At 36.5% G+C, this 22332-nt stretch overlaps 1 protein-coding gene across 1 annotated transcript in view; it reads right to left on the bottom strand.

Moving 5' to 3' along the window:
* Positions 1 to 22332, bottom strand: part of ANO3 (anoctamin 3) — a 486839-nt gene that overhangs the window by 449752 nt on the left and 14755 nt on the right. The window contains exon 2 of the transcript XR_014069159.1: positions 2394 to 2599. The gene's annotated coding sequence lies outside the window, so the exon portion shown is untranslated. The remainder of the gene's footprint in view (positions 1 to 2393; positions 2600 to 22332) is intronic.

Genomic DNA, 22332 nt, shown 5'->3' with positions numbered 1-22332 from the left:
TAAAATCAGGTGAGACACTTAAACTTTTGAGTCTCACTTCCCTTTTACATAAGATGAAAATGACAATCAGTCTTACAGATGCAGCTATCACCCAGTGAAAATGCTTTCACAGTACCTTGGTGTTATTTATAACTTAAATCTTGAATCCAGTGACTCTATCGTGATTTGTTGCTCTGTACCCTCAATATACCCATCTAGAATCCTGATCCATTTTCTCCCATCTTTCTCTGTACTCTTGAACCCAATGCATGATATTGCTTCTCTTATTCTTTAAACTAAGATTTAAACTTATCCAATATATTCTATCCCCTTCACAGATTACTGCCTTGTCATTGCAAAGGGGCTGTCTAGTGTCACCCTGTTTATTTAAACTATATGCTGAGCACATCATGAGAAATGCCAGGATGGATGAATTACAAGCTGGAATCAAGATGCAGGTGGGGGAAACATCAATAACCTCAGATATGTGTATGATACCACTTTAATGGCAGAAAGCAAAGAGGAACTAAAGAACCTCTTGATGAGAATCAAGGAGGAGAGTGAAAAAGCCAGCTTAAAACTAAATACTAAAAAAACTAAGATCATGGCATCTGGCCCCATTACTTCATGACAAAGAGAAAGGGAAAAGGTGGAAGCAGTGACAGACTTCCTCTTCTTGGGCTCTAAAATCACTGCGGATGGTGACTGCAGCCGTGAAATCAGAAGACGATTGCTTCTTGGCAGGAAAGCCATGACAAACCTAGACAGTGTGTTGAAAGGCAGAAATATCACTCTTTCGACAATAGTCTATATAGTCAAGGCTATGGTGTTCCCAGTGGTCAAGTATGGCTGTGAGAACTGGACCGTAAAGAAGGCAGAGCACCAAAGAACTGATGCCTTCAAACTGTAGTGCTGGAGCAAGGAGATCAAACCAGGCAATCTTAAAGGAAATCAACCCTGAATACTCATTGGAAGGACCGAAGCTGGAGCTGAAGCTACAGTATTCTGGTCACCTGATGTGAACAGACAACTCATTGGAAAAGTCCCTGATGCTGGGAAAGATTGAGGGCAGAAGAAGAGGTCATCAGAGGATGAGATGGCTGGATGGCATCACTGATGCAATGGAACTTGGGCAAACTTTGGGAGATGGTGAGGGACAGGGAGGCCTGGTGTGCTGCAGTCCATGGGTTCACAAAGAGCTGGACAGGACTGGGTGACTGAACAACAACAACAATATATTCTATGTGCTTCTAACTGATCTAGGTAGAAAGTTTTTAAATCTATACTTCCATTCTGGTACCCACTTATGGATTAATGAGTAGTCTTTCTCTGAGGTTTGCCTGAACTCTCAAAAGAGGGAAGAATGAAGAGAGAAGACTGAAGACAAGGAGTAGAGTCATAGCTAGGCTCCATAACTTACAAGAATGTGATGTGGCAAAGATTTAGAGCACTAATCAAAGTCAAGAGAGATGTAGATTACATTTCTCAACCTTCACAGGCACTCGCATTTCTTGAATATACTATATGCCTACAGCATGATTTTCTAAATCTTTCTGCTTTCCAGGTCCTCATAGTCAATTAATGCCTCTCATTTTATGCTCTAAAAAGGTGACTTGATTCCTCTTAGCTCTTAGCTTTAAACCTTCTACACATTATCTATCTTTTAAACACTTTTATTGGCTATTTCAAGAATCTAGGAGTTAATTTAGAATTGTCATCTACTGCACATATTTTATATTATTGTCTTCACTTAGACACTATAAAAACTTTAATTACAAATCATACTTTTAATTACAAAAATATCTACCTATATGAAGTAACATCTCCAGCTCTCTGTAATCAAACCGTATTTTCAGGATGCTTCTTTTATTTCATACAGCAGTGAGTCTATAAACTCAGTCTCCTACTGTCATTCCTTTCATTCAGAAACATTACCTTTTCCTTGGAGTACTTCTTTCATCTCTTGTCTGATATTTCTGCCCTCAATTTTAATTGCAATATGACTTAAAATATTAAAGGTAATAAATCAATATTCGGAAATATAGCAAAATGGCCACCACAATGAATCTAGTTAGCATTATCACCTTAGTTACAATTTTTTCCTTTTGATGAGAACTTTTAAGAGCTACTCTCTCAGCAGCTTTTAATACACAGTATATTACTGTTAACTATTGCTATTGTGTTACACATTATATCCCTATGACTTATTTTGTAACTGAAAATTTATACTTTTTGACCCCTTTAACTCATTTTGCCTACACCACTCCCCACTGCCCTTATTCCTAAATTAATTAGCCTGTCATTCAAACTTCTGATTAAACAGATTCTCTTTGGAAGTGGTCATTTTTTTTTAAATTTTAGATGACTTCTTAAATATCAAAATAGTTCAAGGAAGAAAAATTTTAGATACTCACATTTTTACCTTCCAGAATTAACCATCTTGAATATCTTGATAAATTGCTTTCAGAGATTGTTTTCAAATTTATAATGTTGAAAAATCCGTTATTACTTACTAAAATAATTTCCACTGGAAATAACAGATTGTTACAGACAAATCTGATACTCTTCTTTGATCTTCACTAGTCATATCATTCCTTCACCCCATTTACTGCAGCATTTTCTAGAGTAAAATTCAGAAGAGAAAGTTATTCAAACCCATTAGCCAAAATAAAGTTATTCTCATATCCATTCAAATTCCACAGTTTTATAAAGTAGTACATTATGACTCCCTAGCCTTAAGTCCTAAGTCTAAACACTTATTGAATTTTCCATTACAGATCATACTTATATATAAATAGTCCTACCCACCTTCTTTGATCATAAAAATCTGGCTCAATTCAGGGCCCTTTTGAAAATTTTATAGCATCTGGATGTCTTTCTTTATTCATTAGGCAAATATGATAATTTCTCTGTCATATTCACCCATGATTACTTTTCTATTATAAAACTTGTCATATTTCTTTGGTGTTACTAATATTTGCATAGCTTTTGATCCTAATCTGTGAAGGATTTGAGAAGCACAGGCTGTTTCATCTTCATGTTTGTAGCTCGTGAATGAAGCATACTACTGATCCTTTGTCTGGGTTCAACAAATTTTTGTTTTAAATGAAAAGTTGAGGAAAGGTGATAATGGGAATGTAGGAAAAGGACCAAGAGTGAAGAAAGCTCCAACTTGGCATTAATTTACTCAAATCTGTAAAAAGGTTTTAGATGTAATAGTAGAAATAATATATACAATGTGGAATGAAAAGTTCAAAATATACTCATAGATGGGTAATGGTTTAAAGAATTCAGTGACTTCCCTGCTATAGAATATTTGTTTAAGAAATAAAGATTTTAGCACAAGGAAAAGGTTCTGCTTGACTGAGAAGTATTATTGCAGAAAATTTTGGAATATAAAAATATCAAATGAAGATGTATGCACAAGTCTTAAAATTTAAATCTGCCCTCAAGATGAGAAAATATAATTAGTACATGATGTCTTTTTGCAAAGAACTTTCTAGTTGATATCTTTGAAATGAAGCCTTAAAATCCCAATGCAAAGAGTATTTTGTGTTTTAAGTTTCATATGACTCTAGCCGGAACTTTCAACTTTGGACTCTAAAATAAGATACACTGATAGAAAAATGTGTTGATGATTGATTTATATTTATCAATTAATCTCACAGGTATCAAAGTAGTGGTATTTTGGGCATTGTTTTTTAATATGAAAACAGAAAAGTAATTTTGCAATTACTAGCCACTAGCCACTATTTCCAGTATTGTATTATAAAATCTAATACTGTATTATAAAATCTAGTTGCATGAATAAGATTGTATATTAATGTATCCAAATTATACTTCTGTTAGTTATTTCAAAATGATAGCTCTGAGTCATTTAATTAGCTGATGCTTTTAGATCAATTAGATCAAACTGTGAACAACAGGATGAATGGATTTCAAAGGAATAATAATGGAGAATTTGAGCAAGGAATCAATATATAACTGTATGGATATGGTGGCTGATTATCTTTGGATTCATGAAGACCACTTCACCAAAAGTAAATTTGCCTTGCAGGATATAAACTGACCAATCATCTATGTCTTAAATCTCAATCAAGCCAGTAGTTGCTTTGCAAAGCTGCTGAGACTACTGTAACTTCCTGGGCCTACAGCAAATATGACAAGAGGACTCCTATTAATTCTTAATTAGCCCTGTGAGCTCTTTCTGATAAAGTTTTCCCACATTTTAAAATTAAATCCAATTTTGCCTATTATAATATTAGTGGTTATAGACTGAATAAAAGGTACCAGCAGAAAGAATCAATCTAGTTAGGAAACTTAGATAAAATGTGCCTCAGAAGTGGAATTATTCAGTGGCTTTAAAGTAGGAGAGTTATTCAAACAGGCTATCTATTAAATTGAGAAAGGGAAAGCAACAGATTTTATTAACCAGATTTGTTGTGTATCAAACAACTGCAAAATCCTAATGTCGATTCATTGCTCATGTGCCTGTATGTGTAATACAGAAACACAGATTAATCTTGAGAAATAAGTGGATTCTTTTGAAGTGGTTGCAACTTAAAAAATCATCTAATGTTCATGAAGATTTCACTAAAGTGACTTATATTAAAGATGTCACAAGGAGAAATCGCCAAAAACAGAAAAGAATACTTTATATCCCAGATGAAATTCTTCGTTTCCCATGTAACTAAGAATTAGCACGTGACTGAAAACACATTAAATCAAATGGTGGAAAAAAATATACTTTTTCCATATTACATTGAGCATATTTTCTAATTAATTATTCAAACACTATAACAAAGAAATATTCTTCAAAAGTCTGCACATGCTTTAATCATTTTAGATCTTTTTTTCTTTGAAATCAGTCAGAAGTCCCCCAGAACTAGTACTGCAGGATTTTGTATGTAGATATTTACACTGTTAGGTGGAGTTTGATAATTCTCCAAATTGCAAGACTTACTGCACTAATCGGTCTTCCTAACAGGATTCTAAAAGCCTGTCCATTAAAATTTAGCAGCATCTATTTCACATATGAACTAATTATTAATCAACTGAGGAATGATGGCAAGTGCTAACATTTGAGTGCTTAAATGTAACATGTTTTGTGATAAACAATTCAAATAAATTATCTTTTATAATCTCACAGCTATCGCAAAAGGAGTGAATATTTTTAATGTTTATAGAAAGAAAAGAAAAGTTTACAGCTAGGTTAAATAACATTGCCAATTTACTCAGGTAGTAATGAAGGTGGAAGATATTGAACTAGGTCTCTGTGACCTGAAGCTTGAAGACTTAACACTACTAATGTTCAGTCTATATTTACTGCTTTAGATATTTTTGTTGTTGTTGTTGTTCAGTTGCTAAGTCATGTCCGACTTGGCAACCCCAAGGACTGCAGCACACCAGGCTTCCCTGTCCTTCACCAACTCCCAGAGTTTCCTCAAATTCATATCCATTGAGCTAGTGATGCTATCTAACCATCTCATCCTCTGCCGCCCTCTTCTCCTTTTGCCTTCAATCTTTCCCAGCATCAGGGTCTTTTCTAATGAGCCAGCTCTTCACATCAGGTGGCCAACTGGAGTTTCAGCTTCAGCATCAGTTCCTTCCAGTGAATATTCAGGGCTGATTTCCTTTAGGATTGACTGGTTTGATCTCCTTGCATCCAAAGGACTCTCAAGAGTCTTCTGCAACATCACAATTTCAAAGCATCAATTCTTCGGCTCTCAGCCTTCTTTATGGTCTAACTCTCACATCCATACATGACTACTGGAAAAACTATAGCTTTGACTATATGGACCTTTGTAGGCAAAGTGATGGCTCTGCTTTTTAATATGCTGTCTAGGTTTGTCATAGCTTTCCTTCCAGGGAGCAAAGGTCTTTTAATTTCATGGCTGCAGTCACTGTCCACAGTAATTTTGGAGTCCAAGGAAAGAAAATATGTCACTGCTTCCACCTTTTCTCCTTTCATTTGCCACGGAGTGATGGGACTGGATGCTATGATCTTAAGTTTCCTAAATGTTGAGAACTTTAAGCCAGTTTTTTTCACTCTCTTCTTTCACCCTCATGAAGAGGTTCTTTAGCTCCTTTTCGCTTTCTGCCATTAGAGTGGTATCATCTGCATATCAGAGGTTGTTGGTATTTCTCCTAGCAATCTTGATTTCAGCTTGTGATTCAAGCCAGCCTGGCATTTTGCATTATGTATTCTGCATATAAGTTAAATAAATAGGTGATAATATACAGCCTTGTCATACTCCTTTCCCTATTTTACTTTAGATATATAAGCCTAAAACCAACATTGTGAAGTTGATGCTTAAATCACCATCTTGCAGGTGAGGAAACTGAAGCTAAATAATTTGCACAAGGTAACGTTTTTATTTAGAACCAGGATTTGTATTAATGTCTTTTATGATTTCAATGCCCAATTCAGCAACAATTTGATTTGGTACTTAGTCCTCATAGCTTCAAAAAGGATCTTGTAAAGAACAAGAAAAAGAAATAAAACCAAGTTCTGATCAATGAAATCCCATAGGAATGCTCAGGAACATGCAAGACAAAACATGGCTATTTCTAAGATGTTAAGTGAATCTACTGAACTTGAACTGTTTCTGAACTGGCTCATCAATAACCATATTTCAGAGGTACTCATGAGCAAAAGTGAACAAAATAATTTTCCTTTATTTTATTTACTCTTTTCTTCAGTTCTCAAAATTCCAAAGGTATTGAGTGAAAATGAAACAATATAACAGCACTGTTAACAGAAAACAAGCAAACCAAAATAAAACCACAACAAACAAAACCCACACAAACACATCAGAGTAAGAAAAACCCATACTTCAATAGAACTGAATATTGGAAAAGTAATGTAGTTGGCAAACAAACTTGAGTTTGAATCCTGCCTCTAGGACCAATTAACTACACAATGTATGGTATAGTCCTTTCACTTCAAATAACTACAGCTGTCTACTAAATGCAGACAATTTTAACTCACAGCATTTTTATAAAAATCAAATGGGTTCAACCTATGCAGATCATTTAAGGTACTGTCAGGCATATAGCAATTATTAAATTGCTAGCTTCTTTCTCATTCATTCTGTGTATACACAGACACACTGCTTTGTTTAAATGAGGATTAACATTATTTTTCCTCCTATATTCTCTTTGTGTTCTACGTGGCATGATTAATCCAACTCTGTTTTCAAATATCACATAAAATGAATAGATACATTGGGTATACTGAATATATATTGCACATACAGCAAGGATAAAATACTATTTCTTAAAAGATTTTTTCCATTATATATAAGAAAAAATGTACATGTGAATACTGGATTGTGATATAAAGTAAAGTCTTACTGTGGGTCACCATCAAAATCATTGAAAAGCATAGCTTAGTACAGTTCTGAGGGCAGAGTGAGCTCCAGGTAAACATGTAGTAGAATGTTTTCATCAGAAAAACATTGTGCTTGGTTAGTAAAAAAGGCCTCCTTTAAACATTCAAGAGTTTTTTTCTCTTGTGTAAAACAACTCAACAGGCAGGCAATTCTGGGTTTAATCTAATGCTTCCTAAAATCAACAGGAACCTCATCCATTGGTTGTTTTCATCCTTAAGGTTCCCTGCCTGTCCAAGATGAACATTGTAGCTCTAGCCACAACATCAATACCACACTTAACAATAAAGAAAAGAGTAACAGAAACATTCTCTCTCCCCTCCAAAGAAAGAACCTTAAGTACCTCTGAGTGATTTGATTCCTATGTCATTCACCAGAACATAACTGTATGGCTACAGAAGCTGAAAGGCAATGATTAGCTGACATAAATTATTCAGTTGAGTTCAGCTACTAAAGAAGATGGTAAAAGTTTATTTTAGAAGCCTCTTTCCCAGAAGAGGGGTCTGTGTTTCTTTTTCCCATTTTGTTTTGCCTCATAGCAAGAAGTCTTTTAGCATTTGCATATGTCAGAATTAAGTATGAGAGGAAATCAATATTAAGAAGAGAGATTTCAATTTTCCTTAAAGATGTTCAACTCCTAGTGGTCAATGTCAGCAATAATCTAAGAAGGCCCCACACATTCACAAGGGCAATGTCCTTGTGTGTCCTAGGATGTCCAAGGATGTCCTAAGGTGCCATAATAAATATATTAAATGCACAATCACAGAAAGTTGTTGTGAAAAATGGATTTCAAATGTCATTTAAGAAACGGAGAGACAGGGACGATCTAGGAGGGAGGGAGGGAGGGAGGGAGGGAGACAGACAGACAGAAGCAGATAGAAAGTGTCTTCAACCTCCTAGAGTGAACTGGTTAAAAAAAATTCATTAAAATGCCCTAGAATGGTTCATCTATTCCCTGATCTTAAAATACATATATAAGCAAATTCCAAACTGTGTTTCTTAGAACACTAACTACTTTATATGTTAATACTGTTCTCATATAGTAGCTCTACTTTTAATTTTTTAAGGAACCACCATATTGTTCTCCATAGCGGCTGTAACAATTTACATTCCCACCAATAGTGAAGGGATTCCCTTTTCTCCAGCATTTAACGCTTGCAGATTTTTTAATGATGGCCATTCTGACCAGTCTGAGGTGATACTTCATTGTAGTTTTGATCTGAATTTCTCTAACAATTAGTTACGTTGAGTACTTTTTATGTGACTCTTGGCCATGTCTTCTCTGAAGAAATATCTATTTAGATCTTCTACCCATTTTTGATACTGAGCTTCAAGAGCTGTTGGTATATTTTGGAGATTAATCCCTTGTTGGCTGGTACAGTCACTATGTGGAACAGTATGGAAGTTCCTTAAAAAAACAGAACTACCATAAAACCCAGCAATCCCACTCCTGGGCATATATCTGAAGGAAATCATAATTCAAAAAGAGGTGTACACCCCAATGTTCACTGCAGCACTATTTACAATAGCCAGGACATGGAAGCAACCTACCTGTCCATCAACAGAGGAATGGTTAAAGAAGATGTGGTATTTATATATACAATGGAATATTAGCCATAAAAAAGAACAAAATAATGCCATTTGTAGCAACACTGGAAAGTAACTATACTCCAATTTAAAAAAATTTTACAAAGTTGTTCTTGTAAATTTGAAAATAAGCACTTCAAGGATATATGAAAGACTGTTAAAATGTTAAAATCTCTGATTTTTTCAGGAAGAAGCAGATTAACATTAATTCCGTATTTCTCTAATATATGTATATATGTATTTTAAAAGAGAGTCACTTTTTTCTTTTTCATTAACAGTTATTCCATACTGGAAAACAGTGCACCATAGAACACTGTGTAAGAAAACTTAAATTAAACCAAGCTGTCATCAATATCACCAATACTACAACTAATAGCTAATAGGAGAAAATCACACAATAAAATGTCATTTTACTATAACTGTTTTCAAAGTTCAGACTGGTTAACATTAATACAAATTATCACAGTAGCACTCAACCTTCATGGAAGGATCAAAACAGAATTATTCCCTGGACTAGTCCACGACCTTTTCTTGTGGAAGAATTCAATAGGATAAAAATATCTGCATCTTTCCTATACACTTGTCAAGTACAAATATAATACCATCACCAATTCTTGTATTACATAGTCCTAAAAAAGATTTTATTCTCTCTCTCCTGCCACATATTATTCGCCTTACTATTTCATGCTTCATGTTACTTTAAATTATTCCCATGAGAATAAATCTTCCTTTCCTCTTTTTTCTCTAAAATTACACAACTACTTGTTTGAACTTCAGAAAGAATTCAAGTCGAGGAAGCTGATTTGGCATTTCCTTCCCATGACTATCCTTTGTTATGCTTATGCTTTTTCTTTTTAATTCACTTATTTTTATTGAAGGATAATTGCTTCACAGAATTTTGCTGTTTTCTGTCAAACCTCAACATGAATCAGCCATAGGTGTACATATATCTTCTCCCTTTTGGAAAATCCTCCCATCTCCCTCTCCATCCCACCCCTCTAGGTTGATACAGAGCCCCTGTTTGAGTTTCCTGAGCCATTCAGCAAATTCCCGTTGGCTATCTATTTTACATATGGTAATGTAAGTTTCCATGTTACTCTTTCCATACATCCCACCCTCTCCTCCTCTCTCCCCATGTCCATAAATCTATTCTCTATGTCTGATTCTTCACTGTCGCCCTGTAAATAAATTGTCTAGTACCATTTTTCTGGATTCCGTATATATGTGTTAGAATATGGTATTTATCTTTCTCTTTCTGACTCACTTCACTCTGTATAATAGGTTCCAGCTTCATCCACCTCAGCAGAACTGACTCAAATGAATGTTAATTTCCAAATTGTAGAAGCATTAATGCTACACAATGCAGGTGACACAAATTCAAATCTTTGCCTCATATAGCAGCTTAATAACTTTGGACACATTCCATAACTTCTGTGATTCAATTCCCTCATTTATAGAATCAAGATGGTAACTTATGCAACTGCTGCTGCTGCTGCTGCTGCTAAGTCGCTTCAGTCGTGTCCGACTCTGTGCGACCCCATTGACGGCAGCCCACCAGGCTCCCCCGTCCCTGGGATTCTCCAGGCAAGAATACTGGAGTGGGTTGCCATTTCCTTCTCCGGTGCATGAAAGGGAAAAGTGAAAGTGAAGTCGCTCAGTCATGTCCAACTCCTAGCGACCCCATGGGTCTGCAGCCTACCAGGCTCCTCCACCCATGGGATTTTCCAGGCAAGAGTACTGGAGTGGGGTGCCATTGCCTTCTCCGACTTATGCAACTAGAAGTTATCATACTAAATGAAGTAAATCAGAAAGACAAAGACAAATACCATATAATATCACTTATATGTGGACTCTAAAATATGACACAAATGAACTTCTCTATGAAACAGAAACAAGACCAGGGACATAGAGAATAGACTGGTGGTTGCCAAAGGGGAAGGGGTAGGAGAGGGGTAGTGGGAGTTTGGGATTAGCAGATGCAAACTGGTATATACAAAATGGATTAACAACAAGGTCCTACTGTATAGCACAAACAACTATATTTAATATTCTGTGATAAACTACAATGCAAAAAATATGAAAAAGAATATATACATATGTATAACTGATTTACTCTGTTGAACAGCAGTAATTAACACATTGTAATTCAACTACACTTTAATAAAAAATAGATTTAAAAAAAGTAACATAACTCAATATATTGCTTTGAGTAGTAAATGAAAATATAAGTCACTAAGCACACTCTCTATCATGCATTAGGAACAACTCAACAGGTATTAATTTATTTTCTCCTCTAGTTTGCATAATTATTCTCAAGCTTTGGATGTCATGAGACATTTTAATTTATGTACACTGCCAACACTTTGATATACAATTGTCTTTAACAGAGAAAGTGGTCTTAATGACATGGCCAGTGGATCAACAATCTTCCAGCAATTGCCAGAGGCTCTTGGAATAACACATGACTATGCCATGGAAAAGAAGAAAAAAAATCTTCATGTGCTGGGAATTTGACCATTCTCGGCACAGATAATTTTCATTTGGCAGGAGGCCTGAATGTTTACTGGCTTTCGCTTTCTATTCTCTGAAAAAAATAATTTTTCCCAGGAAAATATGAAGTTCCCATAGCTATCTATGAAGAAGAATTTGAGAAGACAAACTTTATTATAATTTACCTAGGCATTCTGTGTCCCTCAGCTATTATTGAATAAAATCACTATCCCCATAACTGCTTCTAAAGTTGCATATTTTATGCAAATTTATGTGTGATGATATATGCTTATTTGAAAAAATAAAATGGTTGCTTCTTATTTTTATGATGGCAGACTATTCTAAGCTAAACTCCTGCAATGTGTCTTGATGTCTATTGGTTATGTCCTTGTATCTATGAGCTGCACTGTAGTTAAAACACAAAAACAAGCCAAAATTCTTATTTGGTGGCTAGAAACATAAGCACAGTTTAATTCTGATAAAACATCTACAAAGAAATGGAAGTTCATAGGAACGTGGGTGTTGACTGTTTCACTCTAGTAACTTCAGTGCTTACTTTTTCAATCCAGTGCCTGCTTCACTGATCTTTTTCTTGTGAAAGCCATCCCAAAGCCTACTGTATCCACACTCTTCCCATACTCTCCTTTGCTATTGCTCGATTCATTCTCATTCGGACTTGGACTCACTTGGAGATCTGTCTCTTCAGCAGTCCAGTTCCTTCTCCCTCTCATCACTATCTCTCACTCTGGACAAAACTTTCTGATTCACAGATCTGATTAATTTCAGGTATCTGCTCAGGAACTCTGTGGGGTTTGCTTATTTCCCACCAAATAGTTGAAGGAGAGCAGAATTTCCTAGCCTAAAATATATCTCTTTGGCGTAAAGATTTAGGCTGAATACTTTTAAGAAAGAGTGGACAAAAGAGAAGCTCAGAAAATCTAGCAGAAGTTTGTTAACCTTTTGTAATGTAAATAGACATTACTTTGATAAGAGAAATCACCTTATAAGAGTGTCTCTATTGGTATACCAGGAAGAAGACAACTAAATCTCCAGAACCTCTCATCAATGGAGAAGAATTGGTCTGCATAACAAATGTACCTTTGTTTACTGGGCTTTGCCTGAAAACCTCCCTGCTGGTTCATCAACCCCCCAACACCTTTTGTCTTTACTTGGAAATGGTATTTAAGGTAATGGTTTAGGCCATTTGGGGCAGTTACTCCATTTTCCTGGGTCTCTTCCATGTATACAGGAGGTACACGTTACTAAGCTTCTGCTTGCATTTCTTCTGTAATCTGTCTTTTATTATGGGAGTTGGTGGTTCTCAGCCAAGAACTTAGCAGCATAGAGAAAAAAAATATATTTTTCACTTCATAGTCATTTTTTAGACTGCTGTTCAAAATCTTGAAGATGTAGCTCCAGTATTTCTTTCCACTGTTGTCTTCCACTCACCTACAGAGCCCTGAACTTACAGCTGTAGTTCCGATTCATCAAATTTCTGATTCCAGCAAGTAAGTGGATTCTCTCTTCTTTGAACTCCACTACTATTTTCAGTTCCCTCTGGGCACCTATCTTGTTGCATCTTCTATCGATGATAAGTAGAGTATTTTGCAACTAGTACCTACTTCATTGTTGTCCAGTCACTCAGTTGTATCCGACTCTTTGCAACCCCATGGACTGCAGTATGTCAGGCGTCCCTGTCCTTCATCATCTCCCAGAGCTTGCTCAAACGCATGTCCATTGAGTCGGTGATGCCAACCAACCATCTCATCCTCTGTCATCCTCCCGCCTTCAATCTTTCCCAGCATCAGGGTCTTTTCTAATGAGTCGGCTCTTCATATCAGGCGGCCAAAGTATTGGAGCTTCAGCTTCAGCATCAGTCCTTCCAATGAACATTCGGGTTGATTCCCTTTAGGATTGACTGGTTCAATCTCCTTGAAGTCCAAGGGACTGCTACTACTACCTACTACTTCTGACATTTCTAAGGCTCTTAGCTTATCTCCTGTCTATCCCTTCCCCAGAAGAAACGGCAGTAGACAGACTGCTTCTTTGTGTGTGTGATGATTAAAGGAAACACTTTCAAAGGGTCTATTTTTTTTCCTATTCAAAATAAACTAAAATCCTGCTTCAGAATGAGGACTCTCTCAACGTGAGAATAAAAACAATTTTATCTTATTAGCTGAACTGTGAAGCTGGAGATGGTGAAGATGCAGGAAACAGTCATGATGATGACTGTGAGGCTTAGATACCTCCAGGATATTGGGGCCTACATTCTAAGCCTGGACAGGTATTCTGGAATATTCATAGTGGGGGAAAAAATTTCCCTGAAGTTTGTTAAAAGGTTGTAGGGAGCAGGAGGTACCCTGACCTTTAGAGGAATGTGAGCTGGATTCTAGCAGCAGTCATTCTGATACTTAATATTACATTGCTTTTTTCTGCATTTCAACATGTTAATCCATGCATTAATGGCCAATTTTTATTAACTTACTTTACACCATAAGAGTGCTGGGGTTATAGTCAGAGGCTGATTTACCAGAAAGCTACTGGAATAAAAGATTTAAGCCTTCTTACTTACATGAGGCCTCTTCTGTGTGTACTGTGCTTAGTCGCTCAGTCGTGTCCAACTCTTTGCAACCCCACAAACTGTAGCCCACCAGGGCTCTTCCCATGGAATTTCCCAAGCAAGAACACTGGAGTGGGTTGCCATGCCCTCTTCAAGGGTATCTTCCCAACCCAGAGAATGAATCCACATCTCCTTTGGCTCCTTCATTGGCAAGCAGATTCTTTACCACTGAGCCACCTGGGAAGTTCCCCACTTTATAATAATTCCCATCTCATCAGTGGCTTTAGGGTGACAACTAACACTTTTAGAATCTGATTCAAGGCAAGATGAGTTGAGAAGGTACATTTTGTTTGGGATTAATGGAATATATATTCCAGTTAATAATCCTTTCCATGTAGATTAAGTTATAGTAGCAATGTGGGAATAGGAGTGGTGTCCAGTAATTCTCTGACCATTGACATTAGCTAATGAGTTTCTACTAAGATGATGCAGTTATTAATAGATCTAAGTAATCACCAATCAGAGCAGGAGAAGGGCTGGGGTAAAAATGGGACTGTAGGAGCTGTTTGTTGCCAAAGACATTGTGGCAAAGTGGAAGCAGGAATTGGGAAGAAGATTATCCTGACAGTGTCTGTAATTTGGAGTGGCTGAAAAAGAGATACATTAATAAGAGGGCACAGAAAACTGGTTGGACAATAATTTGTTACAGTGACAAGTAATTTCATACACTACAGGTCAAAGTGGTTTCATATTATGACACAAGAGTCATTCATTTTGGCAACATGTACTTTTCTTTGATGTCAGTTTCCGGCAGGTTGTACATGCATGGCATATAGCTATAATTGATTTTACCGACATATTTTTCAGCCTTTATAAGCTCCTTGGTATGATAAATATTGCTAACTTTAGTGCCTTACTTTTACATTAATGTTTTCTCTGACTCTTTCATATTCTATAACCATAGATTTGGTTGTCAAATATTCAAAAGCATCTCTTGACTAGACAGATACATCATTCATATGTGCCCTCCTTTTCTCCAAGTTTACATTCAGAGCTGAACATAAGCCTGGACTTATAGACATTTCCTTTTTCAGTTCATATTCAAGTAGGTTAAATTGAAAATGACAAAGAAATGCACTTGCAATAAACTATCTGTTATAGAGCTTGCTGTGGGGTTAGAAGGCAACCTTCTCAAATATGTGACAAATTTTTAGGAATAACTATGGTTTCAGAAACTGAGACTGCTTATTACAAAGTATTCACTCCCTTGTGCTATTTTATTTAAAGGAAAATATTTCTTCTTGACACAAAATCTCAGCCCCATTCCATCCTGCCATGTTTAGTTAAAGCAAATTCAATGCTTCTTGGGCTAGGAGAGGGACATTAACTTCTATAATCTTTCTGCTGCAACACTCTACAACTTTACTGTAAGTGGCAATAAAATTCAGCTGATTTTTTTTCTATTTTTGGTTTTCTGTGTTCTCTTATTTGGAAAATTTTAATTCCACCCTTAAACATTCATAGCTGAATTCCCCTTGCTCTTAACATCTCTTTCCCATACAACTTAAATATCCTCTTTGTGACAATCTTGCTTTAAAAAAAAAAAATCCAGTTGATGTTCACCACTTTCCTCTGTGATGATCCTGCAAACAATGGTTGATTGTATGAATCTTCAGAAGACTTCTCAGAAAGCTAACTATAGATATAATAAGACAAGGCATCAACCTCCTTTAATACTGAAAAAACAAACAGACAAAGAACTCGGTTTTCTCAGATTCATAAAAATTTCAGGGATGAAAGTCAGGTGAACATAAATCATGGAGATTAGATTTAAATGTAATCACCTCCTAGGTATTAAACTGGAACAACAGGTATCATTTTCTGGAACTCACTGATAATTTTTAGATTTTGGTATCAAGTTTATCAAGTTAAGCATTCTCATTGTGAGAAATATCAGTCCAAATCATTAAAGTTAGCAAACATCAGGAGCACATCACCAAGGTAAAATTTAAGGAAATGTGTTGCTGATAATGAATTTCATAGCAAAAAAACACACAAAACCTTTCTGTTATAGATGTTCTTCATCAGGTTACCAGGACCAAATCTGCACTTCTGTACTTTGAGATTTAATACTGGAAATTCTTCTGAACGCCAATTAAAAAATTTCTCTGATCATTCAACTGTCTTTTCTGGACCTTACTTCTATCGTTGTGTAAGGTTTAATTCCTAGAGTCCATCCCCTATTTGATATGTTCTCGTTGGTCCTGCTTTTCTGACTGATAGACCTGCCCATACACTCCCTCTGGATGAGACCTAGCTTTTCAACACAACTGGTTGAACAAGGAGAAGAAAAAAATTTAAAGAAGGAGCCCATCCACAGACAGACTCATTGAGAAGATCATCTGGGCCAACTAGATAACTCTTCTGCATTTTAGATTCAGGGCACAGAGACTGTGTCCATTAACCAAAAGATTTAAAACAAGTGACTTTAGTTATAAAGGAGCCAAGACCAGTCATGGTGAAACATTTTCAAGCTGTGAGATCAGATGAGAGCTTTCTAGAGAGAAAAAAGAACTAAAAGGAAGAGAAGAAAACAATTTCTGAGTCTGAAAGATGCAGAACGGCTTTGTGTTGCTGATGGCTCCTCGGTTCTCAAGTCTAACCCTATGTGACTTTCTGTATTTGAGTTCTGGAAAACTTATCTAGGTTCTTGAAATAAACATCTCACTCTCTTATGAAAGAATTATTTTTCCCATGAAACAAAAGAAAAATTGCAGTTAAATAAAACCAAATGTTTAAATTATATAGATGGAGATTAAAGCAGAGATGTGAAAATTCAGCACCTTCAACTAAGATACTGCTTTTAACATCCCATCTCATTCAAAATTCAAAGACCAGAAAGTAATTATACTTATACCAGTAATTATTAAGACAATGACACTTTTAAGTCTACAGCGATAATATTTTGTCACAAGACAGTCATTTTGTTCCAAAAAATAAAATAACAGGATTTCCTAAAAGACTGATAGTTTACTAAGTATCAGCCTCTGCACAAGACATTTAAAGCAAACAGCCTCTCATCTTTCAGAATCTCTCAGTGCTGTTGGGAAAATAGACACATAAATGATAATCATGAACAAATGGTATGGCACTAGTGATTGAGACACATACACAGTAAATATGGGGAGAATATGGTACTCCATCTTTTACAAAACATAAAGTTATGTTTTTCTCCAATTAGGAACAGCAGGATTTCAGGAGCACTTGCATTAATAATGCTGAGTTAGGGAAAAAGCACATTCTTCAACAATGCATATGTTTAAAACGGATCACAGTTCATATTCACACAATGAATCATTATAACTCCTCTGCAAACATCCTCAACTATCTTTTCTCCCTGTTGATTTTTTCATATTTCCCAGGAAAAAACACAATCCAAGCCAAAATCTGCACCTTTGCAGATAAATACAACCGAAAAATTCTGATCTCACTCTAAATTTATGACATCAAGTGGGCCCGTAACATTGTCCACTGACATACTGTAACTCCCAGCCTTTTCCAATTCCAGTTCCTCCAGATGAGTATTTATATTTTTCCTTTTCTTTTCAAACTTTCAAAATATTTTGCCAATCCTCTCTCAGTTTATGACCTTGGTTCTTACTTAGCTAAGAAAACCAAAGCAACTAGAAAAGAAGTATAATTGGAAAAACAATATTTGAACACCATTTGTCTACTAGACTACAGATTTAAAAATAGACATACTTTTATTCTCATGAGCTTTTTGTTGTTTTTATTTGAAAAGTCTCTAAAATGTATAGAAAACTTGCAAGAACAGTAAAATTAGCTTTTATTTTCATGAACTATTTGCCCATAAGCTGAGAACATGATGCACCAACCCAATAATTTAGTATTTTAGAATTCTTGCATAAAGACAAACTACAGGAATCAGGAAATTAACACTAAGTCATTACCAATCTAATTCTCATACCCTCACATGTAAACTTTGTTTCCCAAATGTCCTTTAAAACCCAGAGATAGCTTTCAGAATCATGCAATGCACTCAGTTATCATGTCTCGTTAGTGATTTTCAGAATGTAGCTGTCCCAATCTTTCCTTAACTTTCATGAATGTGATACTTTTCAAAGTAATGAGGTTCAAGGCAGCACACTTAAAAATATGCTCTTTGGCATATTGATTATTTTGAATTAAAGTTACTTAAGGAGAGACCCTGGAGAAGGCAATGGCACCCCACTCCAGTACCCTTGCCTGGAAAATCCCACGGACGGAGGAGCCTGGTAGGCTACAGTCCATGGGGTCGCTGAGAGTCGGACACGACTGAGCGACTTCACTTTCACTTTTCCCTTTCATGCAGTGGAGGAGGAAATGGCAACCCACTCCAGTATTCTTGCCTGGAGAATCCCAGGGATGGCGGAGCTTGGTGGGCTGTCGTCTATGGGGTCGCACAGAGTCGGACACGACTGAAGCGACTTAGCAGCAGCAGCAGCAAGGAGAGACCCCTGGAGGAGGGCATGACAATACACTCCAGTATTCTTGCCTGGAGAATCCTATGGACAGGGGAGCCTGGCAGGCTACAGGCCATGGGGTCGCAAACTGTCAGACACAACTGAAGCAACTTAGCATGTACCCATGCAAGAAACCACTGGGGCAAGAATACTCTGACCCTCTTTTGTCCCCCTTAAAGCAGGAAATTAATCTCTCATGAAAGGTACCCTCTCTGTACCAGGAGGTAGCAAGAAATCCTTACCACCATAGATACAAAATTTAGAGCCTATATAAACAAACTTTGTTATTTCTTTACTAATTTATTACCTCAAGTTTCAAATTCTATTTCTTGTCATTTCTTCACAAATCTATTTGTCCTTTATCTAAAAGGTACAGCAGGTTCCTGCTTCAGTCACTTCTTTGGTTTCCATATATATATGGGACATCTGTATGTATGGTTTTTTTTTTCTTCTGTTAATCTGTCCTGTGTCAATTTAATTATTAGTCCAGACAAAAGGACATAAAAGGGGTGAGGAAAAATTCCCCCCCCAACAAAGGTTAGAGGCCAATTGTCTTGTAGAACGGTCTTCAGCCGGGTTTATCTAATGTTTTCTTAAGAGCGGATTCAGGTTATGCATCTTTGGATAGATACTGCAGAAGTTATACTATGCTTTTTTTGTTTTTTTTTTGCAGCCCATCAGGAGCACAAGATTTCAATTTGTACCATTACCAATAATGTTTGCTCTCTTGACAAGGGTGATAACTGTTAGGCATCTCTTCTCCAAAATAATGCATTCTGCCCTTTAAAATAGATCAGTATTTTGTGGGGAGTTGCCTTGAAATTTTATAAACATACTGTTCTTTGCAAATCTTTCAATTTATTCTCATGTCTATTTTTATTATTTTAGAGCTTCTGGTTTCCCATTTTATTCAATGCATCATAACCCATTACTGTCATGTTTATTTTTGTGCTTAAATTATCTGAGAACAAGCTGGCTACTGTGTTCTTTGAAATATTCTTTGAACATTTCCTTATTTTTTGAAATCAGCAGTGTCAGGCTCATCTTCAAGTGGGGTCGCCCTATGCTTGCATTCAGTCACTTCTCCATCAATCCCAGATTTCTTGGTGATGAGAATGGCATATAGAAGTCAAAATTTGTGCATACATAGATGCATACATAATTGAGTTTCCATTAATGACTTCAAAATTAATGAACCATCATTCTTCTTTATTTCCTTTATCTCCTCATACCTTTATTCCCTTTATCTCCTCCTCTCCATTCTCTGACACTAGCATCTATTACCCTCAATGTATTTGTTTAACTAATATCCCCATAGCCAACTCACACCCTCTTTTCACTCTACTCTAGATTGGACATGCTATGCCTAGCATCAACTACCACCCACCTGTGGAGAAGTCTCCCATCTTCTGCCCATGCTCCAACACCCATTGCCAAACCATTCCACAGCACAGAAGACTCTGTACCCACTCTGGGCTCCAGGCCCCTGCAAGGGCCTATCTGTTCCACCCCCAACTGGATCCCAGCCTCACCTCACATAGGTTCTATATTCCCATATTGCAATGTCCTCCTCTTCTGCTGGGACTTCCCTTCCTCACTCCTCTTTCTCTCCAGTGTGAAGGCCTTCTTCATCCCCCATGGCACTGAACCCTGTTTTGTGGAACCATGACTCTTTTCCATTTAGTAAAGAATACTTCCCTGCTAGGCACTACCCAATGGCCTTAAGACTGGATTGCTGAGTAGGGAAAGGCCGAGATAAAAATGGTTAAAAAAAAAGAGCAAAGAGAAGGTGTAGAAGAAGAAGAAGAGAAGGTAATTCTCATGATTTTAACACAAATTGAGATTGGTTTACTGGATCATTTGTTTCATTGGCCCTCTTCTTTTTACCCTCACTCAGATTGTCCTTCTTAAATGATTGCTATATAAAACTTAAGGACAATAGTGAGGATGATATTTCTTAAGCAGAATTTTCAATTTAAATATTACTGTAAAATTTAATGACTGGGCTATTGACTAGAAAGTCATTCTCAACTATGCACTTCCTTGATTCCTTGATTGATATTGCATGGGGAGAAAAAGAGCTACTTACTGAGAAGAATTCTTAAGGAATAGTTAGCAAAACAAATCTGATCCTGTGATTTCTGTTTATTTCGTTAAGTTAAAATGTGAAGCAGGTGAATCATCCCATTCCTGTAGTTTTAACGTTTCTGCTTGTAAGTCCCATGTTGCCTTATGTTGCCTTTGAGTTCTTCTTTTTGTTATCCCTTATCTTCTAGGCTTTTCTGAAACCATGTTTATTTTACTAATGGTTAGGGTGGCCCTGCTCTCACTAAATGCTATCTGCTTCTTTATTCTAGAACAGTGCTCTCCAACCGAGATATAAGGATCATGTATACAATTTAAATTTTTTCTGGTAGCCACATTAAAAACATAAAAAGAAACAGGCACAGTTGAATTAAAACTATATTTTACTTAATTCAATATAAAAAGGTTATTATTTTAGCATGTAAACAATATTAAACTACTGAGATATTTTGCGCTCCTTTTTTCATACTAAATCTTTGAGATCCGCCGAGTATTTTAACATACAATACACAACATCTCAATTTGGATGCTGGATTTCCATGTGAAATATCTGGCTTATATTGAGAGTTCATAAAATTATCATTTGAACAATCAGATTCATACTTCCAAATTGGTTAAAACACACTTAAAAGTCTCCCAATATATGAAGTAAGTATCCATTTATAAAATTATAACTAAATTAATTTAAACAAAATTACAACCATTTTCTTGATTCTACAAGTGATCAACAGATACATGTGGATAGTCTCTACTATCTAAAATAGTGTAGACTTCATCACTTAGAAATAAGGAAGGTCTGAGTTTCAGCATGGTGTGGTGTTGATAAGAAAGAGGAGATACGAGTAACTTTGAAGAGATGCAATCCATCTAATTTGGAGGCAGATTAGATCTGGGGCTATGAGAATTTAAGAGGAAAGTCAAGAATAACTGGCATTACTCATCTAATATAGTTTTGAACAGTGTTTCTCAAACCATTTAGTGTGAAGAAATTTTCTTGGGAAGATACTTAAAAACATATCAATTTTCCTGTCCTTCACTCTACTCCCTCGGAGATTCTAGCTTAGAAGTTCTACAGTGGGGCTTAAAAAAATGTATTTTATTTGATTCTGCTTCAGATACTTTCACATGAAACTCTGAGAAATACTGCCCTCCAGAGTTTGACTGCATTAAAACCAGTTTTCAAGCCAGTATTAAAAATATTTTCCAGCATTGATTTGGTGATGCTGAGCCAGCATCAGTTCAGTTCAGTCACTCAGTCGTGTCCGACTCTTTGCGACCCCATGAATTGCAGCACACCAGGCCTCTCTGTCCATCACCAACTCCCGGAGTCTACCCAAACCCATGTCCATCGAGTCGGTTATGCCATCCAACCATCTCATCCTCTGTCGTCCCCTTCTCCTTCCGCCCCCAATCCTACCCAGCATTAGGGTCTTTTCCAATGAGCCAACCCTTCGCATCAGGTGGCCAAAGTATTGGAGTTTCAGCTTCAACATCAGACCTTCCAATGAACACCCAGGATTGATCTCTTTTAGGATGGATTGATTGGATCTCCTTGTAGTCCAAGGGACTCTCAAGAGTCTTCTCCAACACCACAGTTCAAAAGCATCAATTCTGCGGCGCTCAGCTTTCTTCACCGTCCAACTCTCACATCCATACATGACCACTGGAAAAACCATAGCCTTGACTAGACGTACTTTTGTTGGCAAAGTAATGTCTG

This window comes from Giraffa tippelskirchi, chromosome 11 (genome assembly GCF_054371585.1).
Source record: "Giraffa tippelskirchi isolate mGirTip1 chromosome 11, T2T-mGirTip1v1.2.pri, whole genome shotgun sequence".
Classification (NCBI taxonomy): Eukaryota; Metazoa; Chordata; class Mammalia; order Artiodactyla; family Giraffidae; genus Giraffa; species Giraffa tippelskirchi.
This window is presented reverse-complemented; position numbering and strand designations above follow the sequence as displayed.